Here is an 18620-nt window from a genome sequence, read left to right on the forward strand (position 1 = left end):
ATGTTCGACAGGTATTGTGGAAAAACTCTGACATTTTATGTTACATTTGAGACGTCACAACACCGCTCCCGGGAGGGCTCAAACCACCAGTCTTTTGAATAGCAGCTGAACGCGCTAACCATTGCGCCACGGAAGCCCAAAAATTAAATGGTCGTCAGGTATTTTGGAAAAACCTTGACCTTTAACGTCACATCTGAGACGTCACAATACCGCTCCCGGATGGGCTCGAACCACCAACCTATTGGTTAACAGCGGAACGCGCTAACCATTGAGCCACGGAAGCTCAGAAATTAAATGGTTGTCACGTATTGTGGAAAAGTTTTGACTTTTTACGCTACATCTGAGACCCCACAACACCTCTCCCGGGTTGGCTCGAACCTTCAACCTTTCGATTAACAGCTGAACGCGCTAATCATTGCGTCACGGAAACCCAAAAATTAAATGTTCGTCAGGTATTGTGGAAAAACTCTGACATTTTACGTTACATCTGAGACCTCACAACACCGCTCCCGGATGGGCTCGAACCACCAACCTATTGGTTAACAGCCGAACGCGCTAACCATTGAGCCACGGAAGCTCAGAAATTAAATGGTTGTCACGTATCGTGGAAAAGTTTTGACTTTTTACGCTACATCTGAGACCCCACAACACCTCTCCCGGGTGGGCTCGAACCTTCAACCTTTCGATTAACAGCTGAACGCGCTAATCATTGCGCCACGGAAGCCCAAAAATTAAATGTTCGTCAGGTATTGTGGAAAAACTCTGACATTTTACGTTACATCTGAGACCTCACAACACCGCTCCCGGATGGGCTCGAACCACCAACCCATTGGTTAACAGCCGAACGCGCTAACCATTGCGCCACGGAAGCCCAAAAATTAAATGGTCGTCAGGTGTTGTGGAAAAAACCTTGACTTTTTACGTCACATCTGAGACCTCACAACACCGCTCCCGGATGAGCTCGAACCACCAACCTATTGGTTAACAGCCGAACGCGCTAACCATTGAGCCATGGAAGCTCAGAAATTAAATGATTGTCACGTATTGTGGATAAGTTTTGACTTTTTACGCTACATATGAGACCCCACAACACCTCTCCCGGGTGGGCTCGAACCTTCAACCTTTCGATTAACAGCTGAACGCGCTAATCATTGCGCCACGGAAGCCCAAAAATTAAATGTTCGTCAGGTATTGTGGATAAGTTATGACTTATTACGTTATATCTGATACCCTACAACACCTCTCCCGGTTGGCATCGAACCACCAACCTTTCGGTTAACAGCCGAACGCGCTAACCATTGCCCCAAGGAACCCCAAAAATTAAATGGTCGTCAGGTATTTTGGAAAAACCTTGACTTTTAACGTCACATCTGAGACGTCACAATACCGCTCCCGGATGGGCTAGAACCACCAACCTATTGGTTAACAGCCGAACGCGCTAACCATTGAGCCACGGAAGCTCAGAAATTAAATGGTTGTCACGTATTGTGGAAAAGTTTTGACTTTTTACGCTTCATCTGAGACGTCACAACACCGCTCCCGGATGGGCTCGAACCACCAACCTATTGGTTAACAGCCGAACGCGCTAACCATTGAGCCACGGAAGCTCAGAAATTAAATGGTTGTCACGTATTGTGGAAAAGTTTTGACTTTTTACGCTACATCTGAGACCCCACAACACCTCTTCCGGTTGGGCTCGAACCACCAACCTTTCGGTTAACAGCCGAACGCGCTAACCATTGCGCCAAGAAAGCCCAAAAATTTAATGGTCGTCAGGTATTGTGGCAAAACTTTGGCTTTCTACGTTACATTTGAGATCCCACACCAACCGCTCCCGGGTGGGCTCGAACCACCAACCTATTGGTTAACAGCCGAACGCGCTAACCATTGAGCCACGGAAGCTCAGAAATTAAATGGTTGTCACGTATTGTTTATAAGTTTTGGCTTTTTACGCTACATCTGAGTACCCACAACACCTCTTCCGGGTGCGCTTGAACCACCAGCCTTTCGATTAACAGTTGAACGCGCTAATAATTGCGCCACGGAAGCCCAAAAATTAAATGTTCGTCAGGTATTGTGGGAAAACTCTGACATTTTACGTTACATCTGAGACGTCACAACACCGCTCCCGGATGGGCTCGAACCACCAACCTTTCGGTTAACAGCTGAACGCGCTGACCATTGCGCCACGGAAGCCCAAAAATTAAATGTTCGTCAGGTATTGTGGAAAAACTCTGACATTTTACGTTACATCTGAGACCTCACAACACCGCTCCCGGATGGGCTCGAACCACCAACCTATTGGTTAACAGCCGAACGCGCTAACCATTGCGCCACGGAAGCCCAAAATTTAAATGGTCGTTAGATGTTGTGGAAAAAACCTTGACTTTTTACGTCACATCTGAGACGTCACAACACCGCTCCCGGATGGGCTCGAACCACACACCTATTGGTTAACAGCCGAACGCGCTAACCTTTGAGCAACGGAAGCTCAGAAATTAAATGGTTGTCAGGTATTGTAGATAAGTTATGACTTTTTACGTTACATCTGAGACCCTACAACACCTCTTCCGGTTGGGCTCGAACCACCAACCTTTCGGTTAACAGCCGAACGCACTAACAATTGCGCCAAGGAAGCCCAAAAATTTAATGGTCGTCAGTTATTGTGGCAAAACTTTGGCTTTCTACGTTACATTTGAGATCCCACACCACCGCTCCCGGGTGGGCTCGAACCACCAACCTATTGGTTAACAGCCGAACGCGCTAACCATTGCGCCACGGAAGCCCAAAAATTAAATGGTCGTCAGGTGTTGTGGAAAAAACCTTGACTTTTTACGTCACATCTGAGACGTCACAACACCGCTCCCGGATGGGCTCGAGCCACACACCTATTGGTTAACAGCCGAACGCGCTAACCTTTGAGCCACGGAAGCTCAGAAATTAAATGGTTGTCAGGTATTGTGGATAAGTTATGACTTTTTACGTTACATCTGAGACCCTACAACACCTCTTCCGGTTGGGCTCGAACCACCAACCTTTCGGTTAACAGCCGAACGCGCTAACCATTGCGCCAAGAAAGCCCAAAAATTTAATGGTCGTCAGGTATTGTGGCAAAACTTTGGCTTTCTACGTTACATTTGAGATCCCACACCAACCGCTCCCGGGTGGGCTCGAACCACCAACCTATTGGTTAACAGCCGAACGCGCTAACCATTGCGCCACGGAAGCCCAAAAATTAAATGGTCGTCAGGTGTTGTGGAAAAAACCTAGACTTTTTACGTCACATCTGAGACCTCACAACACCGCTCCCGGATGAGCTCGAACCACCAACCTATTGGTTAACAGCCGAACGCGCTAACCATTGAGCCATGGAAGCTCAGAAATTAAATGATTGTCACGTATTGTGGATAAGTTTTGACTTTTTACGCTACATATGAGACCCCACAACACCTCTCCCGGGTGGGCTCGAACCTTCAACCTTTCGATTAACAGCTGAACGCGCTAATCATTGCGCCACGGAAGCCCAAAAATTAAATGTTCGTCAGATATTGTGGATAAGTTATGACTTATTACGTTATATCTGATACCCTACAACACCTCTCCCGGTTGGCATCGAACCACCAACCTTTCGGTTAACAGCCGAACGCGCTAACCATTGCCCCAAGGAACCCCAAAAATTAAATGTTCGTCAGGTATTGTGGAAAAACCTTGAATTTTTACGTTACATTTGAGATCCCACAACACCGCTCCCGGGTGGGCTCGAACCACCAACCTATTGGTTAACAGCCGAACGCGCTAATCATTGAGCCACGGAAGCTCAGAAATTAATTGTTGTCACGTATTGTGGAAAAGTTTTGACTTTTTACGCTACATCTGAGACCCCACAACACCTCTCCCGGGTGGGCTCGTACCACCAACCTTTCGATTAACAGCTGAACGCGCTAACCATTGCGCCACGGAAGCCCAAAAATTCAATGTTCGACAGGTATTGTGGAAAAACTCTGACATTTTATGTTACATTTGAGACGTCACAACACCGCTCCCGGGAGGGCTCAAACCACCAGTCTTTTGAATAGCAGCTGAACGCGATAAACATTGCGCCACGGAAGCCCAAAAATTAAATGGTCGTCAGGTATTTTGGAAAAACCTTGACTTTTAACGTCACATCTGAGACGTCACAATACCGCTCCCGGATGGGCTAGAACCACCAACCTATTGGTTAACAGCCGAACGCGCTAACCATTGAGCCACGGAAGCTCAGAAATTAAATGGTTGTCACGTATTGTGGAAAAGTTTTGACTTTTTACGCTACATCTGAGACCCCACAACACCTCTCCCGGGTGGGCTCGAACCTTCAACCTTTCGATTAACAGTTGAACGCGCTAATCATTGCGCCACGGAAGCCCAAAAATTAAATGTTCGTCAGGTATTGTGATAAAAACTCTGACATTTTACGTTACATCTGAGACCTCACAACACCGCTCCCGGATGGGCTCGAACCACCAACCTATTGGTTAACAGCCGAACGCGCTAACCATTGCGCCACGGAAGCCCAAAAATTAAATGGTCGTCAGGTGTTGTGGAAAAAACCTTGACTTTTTACGTCACATCTGAGACGTCACAACACCGCTCCCGGATGGGCTCGAGCCACACACCTATTGGTTAACAGCCGAACGCGCTAACCTTTGAGCCACGGAAGCTCAGAAATTAAATGGTTGTCAGGTATTGTGGATAAGTTATGACTTTTTACGTTACATCTGAGACCCTACAACACCTCTTCCGGTTGGGCTCGAACCACCAACCTTTCGGTTAACAGCCGAACGCGCTAACCATTGCGCCAAGAAAGCCCAAAAATTTAATGGTCGTCAGGTATTGTGGCAAAACTTTGGCTTTCTACGTTACATTTGAGATCCCACACCAACCGCTCCCGGGTGGGCTCGAACCACCAACCTATTGGTTAACAGCCGAACGCGCTAACCATTGAGCCACGGAAGCTCAGAAATTAAATGGTTGTCACGTATTGTGGATAAGTTTTGACTTTTTACGCTACATCTGAGTACCCACAACACCTCTTCCGGGTGCGCTCGAACCTTCAACCTTTCGATTAACAGCTGAACGCGCTAATCATTGCGCCACGGAAGCCCAAAAATTAAATGTTCGTCAGGTATTGTGGAAAAACCTTGAATTTTTACGTTACATTTGAGATCCCACAACACCGCTCCCGGGTGGGCTCGAACCACCAACCTATTGGTTAACAGCCGAACGCGCTAATCATTGAGCCACGGAAGCTCAGAAATTAATTGTTGTCACGTATTGTGGAAAAGTTTTGACTTTTTACGCTACATCTGAGACCCCACAACACCTCTCCCGGGAGGGCTCAAACCACCAGTCTTTTGAATAGGAGCTGAACGCGATAACCATTGCGCCACGGAAGCCCAAAACTTAAATGGTCGTCAGGTATTTTGGAAAAACCTTGACTTTTAACGTCACATCTGAGACGTCACAATACCGCTCCCGGATGGGCTCGAACCACCAACCGATTGGTTAACAGCCGAACGCGCTAACCATTGAGCCACGGAAGCCCAAAGTTAAATGCTCGTCAGGTATTGTGTAAAAACGTTGACTTTTTACGTCACATCTGAGACCTCACAACACCGCTCCCGGATGGGCTCGAACCACCAACCTATTGGTTAACAGCCGAACGCGCTAACCATTGAGCCACGGAAGCTCAGAAATTAAATGGTTGTCACGTATTGTGGAAAAGTTTTGACTTTTTACGCTACATCTGAGACCCCACAACACCTCTCCCGGGTGGGCTCGAACCTTCAACCTTTCGATTAACAGCTGAACGCGCTAATCATTGCGCCACGGAAGCCCAAAAATTAAATGTTCGTCAGGTATTGTGATAAAAACTCTGACATTTTACGTTACCTCTGAGACCTCACAACACCGCTCCCGGATGGGCTCGAGCCACACACCTATTGGTTAACAGCCGAACGCGCTAACCTTTGAGCCACGGAAGCTCAGAAATTAAATGGTTGTCAGGTATTGTGGATAAGTTATGACTTTTTACGTTACATCTGAGACCCTACAACACCTCTTCCGGTTGGGCTCGAACCACCAACCTTTCGGTTAACAGCCGAACGCGCTAACCATTGCGCCAAGAAAGCCCAATAATTTAATGGTCGTCAGGTATTGTGGCAAAACTTTGGCTTTCTACGTTACATTTGAGATCCCACACCAACCGCTCCCGGGTGGGCTCGAACCACCAACCTATTGGTTAACAGCCGAACGCGCTAACCATTGCCCCAAGGAACCCCAAAAATTAAATGTTCGTCAGGTATTGTGGAAAAACCTTGAATTTTTACGTTACATTTGAGATCCCACAACACCGCTCCCGGGTGGGCTCGAACCACCAACCTATTGGTTAACAGCCGAACGCGCTAATCATTGAGCCACGGAAGCTCAGAAATTAGATGGTCGTCACGTATTGTGGAAAAGTTTTGACTTTTTACGCTACATCTGAGACCCCACAACACCTCTCCCGGGTGGGCTCGTACCACCAACCTTTCGATTAACAGCTGAACGCGCTAACCATTGCGCCACGGAAGCCCAAAAATTCAATGTTCGACAGGTATTGTGGAAAAACTCTGACATTTTATGTTACATTTGAGACGTCACAACACCGCTCCCGGGAGGGCTCAAACCACCAGTCTTTTGAATAGGAGCTGAACGCGATAACCATTGCGCCACGGAAGCCCAAAAATTAAATGGTCGTCAGGTATTTTGGAAAAACCTTGACTTTTAACGTCACATCTGAGACGTCACAATACCGCTCCCGGATGGGCTCGAACCACCAACCTATTGGTTAACAGCCGAACGCGCTAACCATTGAGCCACGGAAGCTCAGAAATTAAATGGTTGTCACGTATTGTGGAAAAGTTTTGACTTTTTACGCTTCATCTGAGACGTCACAACACCGCTCCCGGATGGGCTCGAACCACCAACCTATTGGTTAACAGCCGAACGCGCTAACCATTGAGCCACGGAAGCTCAGAAATTAAATGGTTGTCACGTATTGTGGAAAAGTTTTGACTTTTTACGCTACATCTGAGACCCCACAACACCTCTCCCGGCTGGGCTCGAACCTTCAACCTTTCGATTAACAGCTGAACGCGCTAATCATTGCGCCACGGAAGCCCAAAAATTAAATGTTCGGCTCCTAACTCTGTTTCTACTGGAGATACGGGGATGTCCTTAGGATATGTTATAGTCCAAATTGTCCCCCATCTAACCATACTAAAAACATTGAGCTACGACAAACATTGGCCGAGATATTAAGCAAAATGTTCGTCAACTTTGGTATCGTCTCACTTATTTTTATTATGTTACTTATGATTTTTGCACTAAACTTTGGAGGCTCATAACTCTTGTTCTACAAGAGATACTGGGATCTCCTTTGGATATGTTATAGTACTCTTTGCTCCCCATACAAGGATACTTTAAACTTGAGGCTACCTCAATATCGTCGTCAACTTATTTTTTGTCTCACTTATTGTTAGAAGGTTACTTTTGATTTTTGAAAATAAACTTTGCAGGCTCGTAACTCTGGTTCTACCAGAGATACGGGGATGTAAATAATGTGACCTTGACACAAATGTTCGGATAATTATAAAGGTCTTTGCATGTTCCAAGCAAAAAAAAAACTTCGCGGTTTCGAACCTGTGGCCTTCCGAGAGTGAGGCGGATGCGATAACCGCTACACTAAAGATATGTTATTATTTTTAATCGAAAGAACAGGGTCAAGTAATTAAGCAATACGTGAACAAACAAACCCCTCCATAGAAAATGCATTAGACTATACTTTGCAGGCTCGTAACTCTGTTTCTACTGGAGATACGGGGATGTCCTTTGAGTATGTTATAGTCCAATTTGTCCCCCATCTAACCATACTAAAAATATTGAGCTACGACCAACAGGGGCCGAGTAATTAAGCTAAACGTAAACAAACAACCCGTCCATAGGAAATGCAGTAGACTATATTTTGCAGGCCCATAACTCTGTGTCTACTAGAGATACGGGGATGTCCTTAGGATATGTCATAGTCCAAATTGTCCCCCATCTAACCATAATAAAAACTTTGGGCTACGACAAACAGGGGCCGAGTACTTAAGCAAAACGTAACGAAACAAACCCCCTCCATAGGAAATGCATTAGACTATAGTTTGCAGGCTCGTAACTCTGTTTCTATTGGAGATACGGGGATGTCCTTTGAGTATGTTATAGTCCAATTTGTCCCCCATCTAACCATACTACAAATAATGAGCTACGACAAACAAGGGCCGAGTAATTAAGCTAAACGTAAACAAACAACCCGTCCATAGGAAATGCATTAGACTATATTTTGCAGGCCCATAACTCTGTGTCTACTAGAGATACGGGGATGTCCTTAGGATATGTTATAGTCCAAATTGTCCCCATCTAACCATACTAAAAACTTTGGGCTACGACAAACAGGGGCCGAGTACTTAAGCAAAACGTAACGAAACAAACCGCCTCCATAGGAAATGCATTAGACTATAGTTTGCAGGCTCGTAACTCTGTTTCTATTGGAGATACGGGGATGTCCTTTGAGTATGTTATAGTCCAATTTGTCCCCCATCTAACCATACTAAAAACATTGAGCTACGACAAACAGGGGCCGAGTAATTAAGCTAAACGTAAACAAACAACCCGTCCATAGCAAATGCATTAGACTATACTTTGCAGGCCCATAACTCTGTGTCTACTAGAGATACGGGGATGTCCTTAGGATATGTTATAGTCCAAATTGTCCCCCATCTAACCATACTAAAAACATTGAGCTAGGACAAACAGGGTCCGAGATATTAAGCAAAATGTTCGTCAACTTTTGTATCGTCTCACTTATTTTTATTATGTTACTTATGATTTTTGCACTAAACTTTGGAGGCTCATAACTCTTGTTCTACAAGAGATACTGGGATCTCCTTTGGATATGTTATAGTACTCTTTGCTCCCCATACAAGGATACTTTAAACTTGAGGCTACCGCAATATCGTCGTCAACTTATTTTTTGTCTCACTTATTGTTAGAAGGTTACTTTTGATTTTTGAAAATAAATTTTGCAGGCTCGTAACTCTGTTTCTACTGGAGATACGGGGATGTCCTTTGAGTATGTTATAGACCAATTTGTCCTTCATCTAGCCATACCAAGAATTAGGGCTACGACAAACAGTAGTCGAGTAATTAAGCTAATCGTAAACAAACAAACCCCCTCCATAGGAAATACATTAGACTAAATTCTGGAGGCTCGTAACTCTGGTTCTACCAGAGATACGGGGATGTAAATAATGTGACCTTGACACAAATGTTCGGATAATTATAAAAAAAAACCTCGCGGTTTCGAACCTGTGGCCTTCCGGGAGTGAGGCGGATGCGATAACCGCTACACTAAAGATATGTTATTATTTTTAATCGAAAGAACAGGGTCAAGTAATTAAGCAATACGTGAAAAAACAAACCCCTCCATAGAAAATGCATTAGACTATACTTTGCAGGCTCCTAACTCTGTTTCTACTGGAGATACGGGGATGTCCTTTAAGTATGTTATAGTCCAATTTGTCCCCCATCTAACCATACTAAAAATATTGAGCTACGACCAACAGGGGCCGAGTAATTAAGCTAAACGTAAACAAACAACCCGTCCATAGGAAATGCAGTAGACTATAATTTGCAGGCCCATAACTCTGTGTCTACTAGAGATACGGGGATGTCCTTAGGATATGTTATAGTCCAAATTGTCCCCCATCTAACCATACTAAAAACTTTGGGCTACGACAAACAGGAGCCGAGTACTTAAGCAAAACGTAACGAAACAAACCCCCTCCATAGGAAATGCATTAGACTATACTTTGCAGGCTCGTAAATCTGTTTCTACTGGAGATACGGGGATGTCCTTTGAGTATGTTATAGTCCAATTTGTCCCCCATCTAACCATACTACAAATAATGAGCTACGACAAACAAGGGCCGAGTAATTAAGCTAAACGTAAACAAACAACCCGTCCATAGGAAATGCATTAGACTATATTTTGCAGGCCCATAACTCTGTGTCTACTAGAGATACGGGGATGTCCTTAGGATATGTTATAGTCCAAATTGTCCCCCATCTAACCATACTAAAAACATTGAGCTAGGACAAACAGGGTCCGAGATATTAAGCAAAATGTTCGTCAACTTTTGTATCGTCTCACTTATTTTTATTATGTTACTTATGATTTTTGCACTAAACTTTGGAGGCTCATAACTCTTGTTCTACAAGAGATACTGGGATCTCCTTTGGATATGTTATAGTACTCTTTGCTCCCCATACAAGGATACTTTAAACTTGAGGCTACCGCAATATCGTCGTCAACTTATTTTTTGTCTCACTTATTGTTAGAAGGTTACTTTTGATTTTTGAAAATAAATTTTGCAGGCTCGTAACTCTGTTTCTACTGGAGATACGGGGATGTCCTTTGAGTATGTTATAGACCAATTTGTCCTTCATCTAGCCATACCAAGAATTAGGGCTACGACAAACAGTAGTCGAGTAATTAAGCTAATCGTAAACAAACAAACCCCCTCCATAGGAAATACATTAGACTAAATTCTGGAGGCTCGTAACTCTGGTTCTACCAGAGATACGGGGATGTAAATAATGTGACCTTGACACAAATGTTCGGATAATTATAAAAAAAAACTTCGCGGTTTCGAACCTGTGGCCTTCCGGGAGTGAGGCGGATGCGATAACCGCTACACTAAAGATATGTTATTATTTTTAATCGAAAGAACAGGGTCAAGTAATTAAGCAATACGTGAAAAAACAAACCCCTCCATAGAAAATGCATTAGACTATACTTTGCAGGCTCCTAACTCTGTTTCTACTGGAGATACGGGGATGTCCTTTAAGTATGTTATAGTCCAATTTGTCCCCCATCTAACCATACTAAAAACATTGAGCTACGACAAACAGCAGTCGAGTAATTAAGCTAATCGTAAACAAACAAACCCCTTCCATAGGAAATACATTAGACTAAATTCTGGAGGCTCGTAACTCTGGTTCTACCAGAGATACGGGGATGTAAATAATGTGACCTTGACACAAATGTTCGGATAATTATAAAAAAAAACTTCGCGGTTTCGAACCTGTGGCCTTCCGGGAGTGAGGCGGATGCGATAACCGCTACACTAAAGATATGTTATTATTTTTAATCGAAAGAACAGGGTCAAGTAATTAAGCAATACGTGAAAAAACAAACCCCTCCATAGAAAATGCATTAGACTATACTTTGCAGGCTCCTAACTCTGTTTCTACTGGAGATACGGGGATGTCCTTTGAGTATGTTATAGTCCAATTTGTCCCCCATCTAACCATACTAAAAACATTGAGCTACGACAAACAGCAGTCGAGTAATTAAGCTAATCGTAAACAAACAAACCCCTCCATAGGAAATGCATTAGACTATACTTTGCAGGCCCATAACTCTGTGTCTACTAGAGATACGGGGATGTCCTTAGGATATGTTATAGTCCAAATTGTCCGCCTCACTCTCGGAAGGCCACAGGTTCGAAACCGCGAAGTTTTTTTTGCTTGGAACATGCAAAGACCTTTATAATTATCCGAACATTTGTGTCAAGGTCACATTATTTACATCCCCGTATCTCTGGTAGAACCAGAGTTACGAGCCTGCAAAGTTTATTTTCAAAAATCAAAAGTAACCTTCTAACAATAAGTGAGACAAAAAATAAGTTGACGACGATATTGAGGTAGCCTCAAGTTTAAAGTATCCTTGTATGGGGAGCAAAGAGTACTATAACATATCCAAAGGAGATCCCAGTATCTCTTGTAGAACAAGAGTTATGAGCCTCCAAAGTTTAGTGCAAAAATCATAAGTAACATAATAAAAATAAGTGAGACGATACCAAAGTTGACGAACATTTTGCTTAATATCTCGGCCAATGTTTGTCGTAGCTCAATGTTTTTAGTATGGTTAGATGGGGGACAATTTGGACTATAACATATCCTAAGGACATCCCCGTATCTCTAGTAGACACAGAGTTATGGGCCTGCAAAGTATAGTCTAATGCATTTGCTATGGACGGGTTGTTTGTTTACGTTTAGCTTAATTACTCGGCCCCTGTTTGTCGTAGCTCAATGTTTTTAGTATGGTTAGATGGGGGACAAATTGGACTATAACATACTCAAAGGACATCCCCGTATCTCCAATAGAAACAGAGTTACGAGCCTGCAAACTATAGTCTAATGCATTTCCTATGGAGGGGGTTTGTTTCGTTACGTTTTGCTTAAGTACTCGGCCCCTGTTTGTCGTAGCCCAAAGTTTTTAGTATGGTTAGATGGGGACAATTTGGACTATAACATATCCTAAGGACATCCCCGTATCTCTAGTAGACACAGAGTTATGGGCCTGCAAAATATAGTCTAATGCATTTCCTATGGACGGGTTGTTTGTTTACGTTTAGCTTAATTACTCGGCCCTTGTTTGTCGTAGCTCATTATTTGTAGTATGGTTAGATGGGGGACAAATTGGACTATAACATACTCAAAGGACATCCCCGTATCTCCAGTAGAAACAGATTTACGAGCCTGCAAAGTATAGTCTAATGCATTTCCTATGGAGGGGGTTTGTTTCGTTACGTTTTGCTTAAGTACTCGGCCCCTGTTTGTCGTAGCCCAAAGTTTTTAGTATGGTTAGATGGGGGACAATTTGGACTATAACATATCCTAAGGACATCCCCGTATCTCTAGTAGACACAGAGTTATGGGCCTGCAAAGTATAGTCTAATGCATTTCCTATGGAGGGGTTTGTTTGTTTACGATTAGCTTAATTACTCGACTGCTGTTTGTCGTAGCTCAATGTTTTTAGTATGGTTAGATGGGGGACAAATTGGACTATAACATACTCAAAGGACATCCCCGTATCTCCAGTAGAAACAGAGTTACGAGCCTGCAAAGTATAGTCTAATGCATTTTCTATGGAGGGGTTTGTTTGTTCACGTATTGCTTAATTAATTGACCCTGTTCTTTCGATTAAAAATAATAACATATCTTTAGTGTAGCGGTTATCGCATCCGCCTCACTCTCGGAAGGCCACAGGTTCGAAACTGCGAAGTTTTTTTTTTGCTTGGAACATGCAAAGACCTTTATAATTATCCGAACATTTGTGTCAAGGTCACATTATTTACATCCCCGTATCTCTGGTAGAACCAGAGTTACGAGCCTGCAAAGTTTATTTTCAAAAATCAAAAGTAACCTTCTAACAATAAGTGAGACAAAAAATAAGTTGACGACGATATTGAGGTAGCCTCAAGTTTAAAGTATCCTTGTATGGGGAGCAAAGAGTACTATAACATATCCAAAGGAGATCCCAGTATCTCTTGTAGAACAAGAGTTATGAGCCTCCAAAGTTTAGTGCAAAAATCTTAAGTAACATAATAAAAATAAGTGAGACGATACCAAAGTTGACGAACATTTTGCTTAATATCTCGGCCAATGTTTGTCGTAGCTCAATGTTTTTAGTATGGTTAGATGGGGGACAATTTGGACTATAACATATCCTAAGGACATCCCCGTATCTCTAGTAGACACAGAGTTATGGGCCTGCAAAGTATAGTCTAATGCATTTGCTATGGACGGGTTGTTTGTTTACGTTTAGCTTAATTACTCGGCCCCTGTTTGTCGTAGCTCAATGTTTTTAGTATGGTTAGATGGGAGACAAATTGGACTATAACATACTCAAAGGACATCCCCGTATCTCCAATAGAAACAGAGTTACGAGCCTGCAAACTATAGTCTAATGCATTTCCTATGGAGGGGGTTTGTTTCGTTACGTTTTGCTTAAGTACTCGGCCCCTGTTTGTCGTAGCCCAAAGTTTTTAGTATGGTTAGATGGGGACAATTTGGACTATAACATATCCTAAGGACATCCCCGTATCTCTAGTAGACACAGAGTTATGGGCCTGCAAAATATAGTCTAATGCATTTCCTATGGACGGGTTGTTTGTTTACGTTTAGCTTAATTACTCGGCCCTTGTTTGTCGTAGCTCATTATTTGTAGTATGGTTAGATGGGGGACAAATTGGACTATAACATACTCAAAGGACATCCCCGTATCTCCAGTAGAAACAGATTTACGAGCCTGCAAAGTATAGTCTAATGCATTTCCTATGGAGGGGGTTTGTTTCGTTACGTTTTGCTTAAGTACTCGGCCCCTGTTTGTCGTAGCCCAAAGTTTTTAGTATGGTTAGATGGGGGACAATTTGGACTATAACATATCCTAAGGACATCCCCGTATCTCTAGTAGACACAGAGTTATGGGCCTGCAAAGTATAGTCTAATGCATTTGCTATGGACGGGTTGTTTGTTTACGTTTAGCTTAATTACTCGGCCCCTGTTTGTCGTAGCTCAATGTTTTTAGTATGGTTAGATGGGGGACAAATTGGACTATAACATACTCAAAGGACATCCCCGTATCTCCAATAGAAACAGAGTTACGAGCCTGCAAACTATAATCTAATGCATTTCCTATGGAGGGGGTTTGTTTCGTTAAACATTTGGAGCGGTGTTGTGAGATCTCAAATGTAACGTAAAAATCCAAAGTTTTTCCACAATACCTGACGAACATTTAATTTTTGGGCTTCCGTTGCACAATGGTTAGCGCGTTCGGCTGTTAACCGAAAGGTTGGTGGTTCGAGCCCATCCGGGAGCGGTGTTGTGAGATCTCAGATGTAACTTAAAAAGTCAAAGTTTTTCCACAATACCTGACGACCATTTAATTTTTGGGCTTCTTTGGCTCCATGGTTAGCGCGTTCGGATGTTAAAAAAAAGGTTGGTGGTTCGGGCCCACCCGGGTGCGGTGTTGTGAAGTTTCAAATGTAACGTAAAAAGCCAAAGTTTTTCCACAATACCTGACGAACATTTAATTTTTGGGCTTCCGTGTTGCAATGGTTAGCGCGTTCAGCTGTTAATCGAAAGGTTGGTATTTCGAGCCCACCCGGGAGCGGTGTTGTGAGATCTCAAATGTAACGTAAAAATTCAAAGTTTTTCCACAATACCTGACGAACATTTAATTTTTGGGGCTTCCGTTGCGCAATGGTTAGCGCGTTCAGCTGTTAAAAGAAAGGTTGGTGGTTCGAGCACACTCGGGAGCGGTGTTGTGAGATCTCAAATGTAACGTAAAAATCCAAAGTTTTTCCACAATACCTGACGGCCATTTATTTTGTGAGCTTCCATGGCTCAATGGTTAGCGCGTTTGACTGTCAATCGAAAGGTTGGTGGTTCGAGCCCACCCGGGAGCGGTGTTGTGAGATCTCAAATGTAACGTAAAAATCCAAAGTTTTTCCACAATACCTGACGGCCATTTATTTTCTGAGCTTCCATGGCTCAATGGTTAGCGCGATCGACTGTCAATCGAAAGGTTGGTGGTTCGAGCCCACCCGGGAGCGGTGTTGTGAGATCTCAGATGTAACGTAAAAATCCAAAGTTTTTCCACAATACCTGACGAACATTTAATTTTTGGGCTTCCAAGGCTCAATGGTTAGCGCGTTCGGCTGTTAACCGAAAGGTTGGTGGTTCGAGCCCACCCGGGAGCGGTGTTGTGAGATCTCAAATGTAACGTAAAAATCCAAAGCTTTTCCACAATACCTGACGAACATTTAATTTTTGGGCTTCCGTTGCGCAATGGTTAGCGCGTTCGGCTGTTAACCGAAAGGTTGGTGGTTCGAGCCCATCCGGGAGCGGTGTTGTGAGGTCTTAGATGTATTGTAAAATCCAAAGTTTTTCCACAATACCTGACGGCCATTTATTTTCTGAGCTTCCATGGCTCAATGGTTAGCAAGTTCGGCTGTTAAGCGAAAGGTTGGTGGTTGTAGCCCATCCGGGAGCGGTGTTGTGAGATCTCAGATGTAACTTAAAAAGTCAAAGTTTTTCCACAATACCTGACGACCATTTAATTTTTGGGCTTCTTTGGCTCCATGGTTAGCGCGTTCGGATGTTAAACAAAAGGTTGGTGGTTCGGGACCACCCGGGTGCGGTGTTGTGAAGTTTCAAATGTAACGTAAAAAGCCAAAGTTTTTCCACAATACCTGACGAACATTTAATTTTTGGGCTTCCGTGTTGCAATGGTTAGCGCGTTCAGCTGTTAATCGAAAGGTTGTTATTTCGAGGCCACCCGGGAGCGGTGTTGTGAGATCTCTGATGTAACGTAAAAAGTCAAAGTTTTTCCACAATACCTGACGAACATTTAATTTTTGGGCTTCCGTGTTGCAATGGTTAGCGCGTTCAGCTGTTAATCGAAAGGTTGGTGGTTCGAGCCCACCCGGGAGCGGTGTTGTGAGGTCTCAGATGTGACGTAAAAAGTCAAAGTTTTTCCATAATACCTGACGGCCATTTATTTTCTGAGCTTCCATGGCTCAATGGTTAGCGCGTTCGACAGTCAATCGAAAGGTTGGTGGTTCGAGCCCATCCGGGAGCAGTGTTGTGAGATCTCAGATGTAACGTAAAAAGTCAAAGTTTTTCCACAATACCTGACGACCATTTAATTTTTGGGCTTCTTTGGCTCCGTGGTTAGCGCGTTCGGATGTTAAAGAAAAGGTTGGTGATTCAGGCCCACCCGGGTGCGGTGTTGTGAAGTTTCAAATGTAACGTAAAAAGCCAAAGTCTTTCACAATACCTGACGAACATTTAATTTTTGGGCTACCGTGTTGCAATGGTTAGCGCGTTCAGCTGTTAATCGAAAGGTTGGTGGTTCGAGCCCACCCGGGAGCGGTGTTGTGAGATCTCTGATGTAACGTAAAAATCCAAAGTTTTTCCACAATACCTGACGAACATTTAATTTTTGGGCTTCCGTGTTGCAATGGTTAGCGCGTTCAGCTGTTAATCGAAAGGTTGGTGGTTCGAGCCCACCCGGGAGCGGTGTTGTGAGGTCTCAGATGTGACGTAAAAAGTCAAAGTTTTTCCACAATACCTGACGACCATTTAATTTCTGAGCTTCCGTGGATCAATGGTTAGCGCGTTCGGCTGTTAACCAATAGGTTGGTGGTTCGAGCCCATCCGGGAGCAGTGTTGTGTGATCTCAAATGTAACGTAGAAAGCCAAAGTTTTCCCACAATACCTGACGACCATTTAACTTTTGGGCTTCCGTGGCGCAATGGTTAGCACGTTCGGCTTTTAACCAATAGATTGGTGGTTCGAGCCCATCCGGGAGCGGTGTTGTGAGGTCTCAGATGTGACGTAAAAAGTCAAGGTTTTCCACAATACCTGCCAACCATTTAATTTCTGAGCTTCTGTGGCTCAATGGTTAGCGCGTTCGGCTGTTAACCAATAGGTTGGTGGTTCGACCCCATCCGGGAGCGGTGTTGTGAGGTCTCAGATGTGACGTAAAAAGTCAAGGTTTTTACATAATACCTGACGAGCATTTAACTTTTGGGCTTCCGTGGCGCAATGGTTAGCGCGTTCGGCTGTTAACCAATAGGTTGGTGGTTCGAGCCCATCCGGGAGCGGTGTTGTGAGGTCTCAGATGTGACGTAAAAAGTCAAGGTTTTTACACAATACCTGACGAGCATTTAATTTTTGGGATTCCGTGGCGCAATGGTTAGCGCGTTCAGCTGTTAATCGAAAGGTTGGTGGTTCGAGCCCACCCGGGAGAGGTGTTGTGGGGTCTCAAATGTAACGTAGAAAGCCAAAGTTTTTCCACAACACCTGACAACCATTAAATTTCTGAGCTTCAGTGGCTCAATGGTTAGCGCGTTCGGCTGTTAACCAATAGGTTGGTGGTTCGAGCCCATCCGGGAGCGGTGTTGTGAGGTCTCAGATGTGACGTAAAAAGTCATGGTTTTTGCACAATACCTGACGAGCATTTAACTTTTGGGCTTCCGTGGCGCAATGGTTAGCGCGTTCGGCTGTTAACCAATAGGTTGGTGGTTCGAGCCCATCCGGGAGCGGTGTTGTGAGGTCTCAGATGTGACGTAAAAAGTCATGGTTTTTGCACAATACCTGACGGGCATTTAGCTTTTGGGCTTCCGTGGCGCAATGGTTAGCGCGTTCGGCTGCTATTCAAAAGGTTGGTGGTTTGAGCCCATCCGGGAGCGGTGTTGTGAGGTCTCAAATGTAACATAAAATGTCAGAGTTTTTCCACAATACCTGTCGAACATTTAACTTTTGGGCTTCCGTGGCGCAATGGTTAGCGCGTTCAGCTGTTAATCGAAAGGTTGGTGGTACGAGCCCACCCGGGAGAGGTGTTGTGGGGTCTCAGATGTAGCGTAAAAAGTCAAAACTTTTCCACAATACGTGACAACCATTTAATTTCTGAGCTTCCGTGGCTCAATGATTAGCGCGTTCGGCTGTTAACCAATAGGTTGGTGGTTCGAGCCCACCCGGGAGCGGTGTTGTGGGATCTCAAATGTAACGTAAAAATTCAAGGTTTTTCCACAATACCTGACGAACATTTAATTTTTTTGGTTCCTTGGGGCAATGGTTAGCGCGTTCGGCTGTTAACCAATAGGTTGGTGGTTCGAGCCCACCCGGGAGCGGTTGGTGTGGGA

The 18620-nt window shown here is 44.0% G+C and overlaps 4 non-coding genes across 4 annotated transcripts; all 4 read left to right on the forward strand.

Moving 5' to 3' along the window:
• The first annotated feature begins 15304 nt into the window (after nucleotides 1–15304).
• Nucleotides 15305–15377, forward strand: TRNAD-GUC (transfer RNA aspartic acid (anticodon GUC)). The gene has a single exon. It is a non-coding gene; the product is annotated as a tRNA-Asp (tRNA).
• A 74-nt stretch (nucleotides 15378–15451) lies between these two features.
• TRNAD-GUC (transfer RNA aspartic acid (anticodon GUC)) lies at nucleotides 15452–15524 on the forward strand. The gene has a single exon. It is a non-coding gene; the product is annotated as a tRNA-Asp (tRNA).
• A 955-nt stretch (nucleotides 15525–16479) lies between these two features.
• On the forward strand, nucleotides 16480–16552 carry TRNAD-GUC (transfer RNA aspartic acid (anticodon GUC)). The gene has a single exon. It is a non-coding gene; the product is annotated as a tRNA-Asp (tRNA).
• A 1542-nt stretch (nucleotides 16553–18094) lies between these two features.
• TRNAS-GCU (transfer RNA serine (anticodon GCU)) lies at nucleotides 18095–18167 on the forward strand. The gene has a single exon. It is a non-coding gene; the product is annotated as a tRNA-Ser (tRNA).
• The last annotated feature ends 453 nt before the right edge of the window (nucleotides 18168–18620 follow it).

This window comes from Phalangium opilio, unplaced genomic scaffold (genome assembly GCF_054372755.1).
Source record: "Phalangium opilio isolate 3A_F unplaced genomic scaffold, DU_Popi_V2 ptg000082l_1, whole genome shotgun sequence".
NCBI lineage: Eukaryota > Metazoa > Arthropoda > Arachnida > Opiliones > Phalangiidae > Phalangium > Phalangium opilio.